The sequence below is a fragment of the Rattus rattus genome, chromosome 12 (genome assembly GCF_011064425.1).
Source record: "Rattus rattus isolate New Zealand chromosome 12, Rrattus_CSIRO_v1, whole genome shotgun sequence".
NCBI classification, from domain to species: Eukaryota; Metazoa; Chordata; class Mammalia; order Rodentia; family Muridae; genus Rattus; species Rattus rattus.
This window is the reverse complement of record NC_046165.1, coordinates 26,208,180-26,209,296: the sequence shown is the minus strand read 5'-3', so window position 1 is coordinate 26,209,296 and position 1,117 is coordinate 26,208,180. Positions and strand designations below refer to the sequence as shown.

Genomic DNA, 1,117 nt, shown 5'->3' with positions numbered 1-1,117 from the left:
AAGGCTGCTAGTGGAAGTTCAGTTTCCATGTAGCTAAGGTGAGGGTCTTAAGCTCATGCCCACAGTGACCCACCTACTACATCAAGGCCACACCTTCTAATGATGCCACTCCCTGGACCAAGCATATACAAACCATCACATCTGATATTTGCATTATAACTTTTTATCTTTTACAGAAACTGTAACATTATGATATAACAGAAAACAATATAGTGGTCAAACAGAATTCTGGGAATAGATACAAATTATAGTTGTGTTTTTTAATTTTTATGTTTACCTTTTTTTAGATTTATTTATTATATTTATATGAGTACACTCTAGCTGTTTTCAGACACACCAGAAGAGGGCATCAGATCCCATTACAGGTGATTGTGAGCCACCATGTGGTTGCTGGGAATTGAACTCAGGACCTCTGGAAGAGCAGTCGGTGCTCTTAACCGCTGAGCCATCTCTCCAGCCCTAAATTTTTTATTTTTAATAATGGAAATAAAAATATACCTAAAAGTGAAGCTTCTGGAAAAAACATTTGTTCTTCCCTGCCGTATATATCTCTCCTCAGATTTGACCTCGGCCTCCTGCCTGGTCATATATTTCAAAGCTGGGTCTCTACACACATCTTTGTTGACAACAGTTTTGTGCAAGGGGATATCCATAGGGTATCTTGTGGGCATGAGGAAGTTGTAGTTATAAATTTTCCCAAAGGACTTGATCTTGGATCGCTTGGCGATTTTCTTCTTGCCCATTGCAGATGCCATTTTTCGGGAATAGCGGTCAATTCCAGCCACCAGGGCATGGCTGTAAGGGCGGTCGGAGGTGTCATCATCAATGATCTTCAGGATGACGGCTTTGCATCCAGAGTATTGTCCTACCAGGATCAGCACCACCTTCCTGGGTCTCTTGAATTTGCCCATTTCTTCTTTTGAAGGAGTTTTATGGATTGATCAAAATTGCCACATGAATAATGCCTAGTATTTGACTAAAAATTAAGTCAATTAAAACTATGGATAGATCTTTAAAGATATGGCTATCTTCCAGCTGCCATGGAATACGTGTCCAGGAATCAGTTTAAGATTTTATGAATATCTTTTTCATAAATGCTTACTCACTGAAAGAAGTA

General features: G+C 39.3%; 1 pseudogene; it reads right to left on the bottom strand.

The window, feature by feature from the left end:
- Window positions 1–498: 498 nt before the first annotated feature.
- On the bottom strand, window positions 499–911 carry LOC116913791 (annotated as a pseudogene).
- Window positions 912–1,117: the final 206 nt, after the last annotated feature.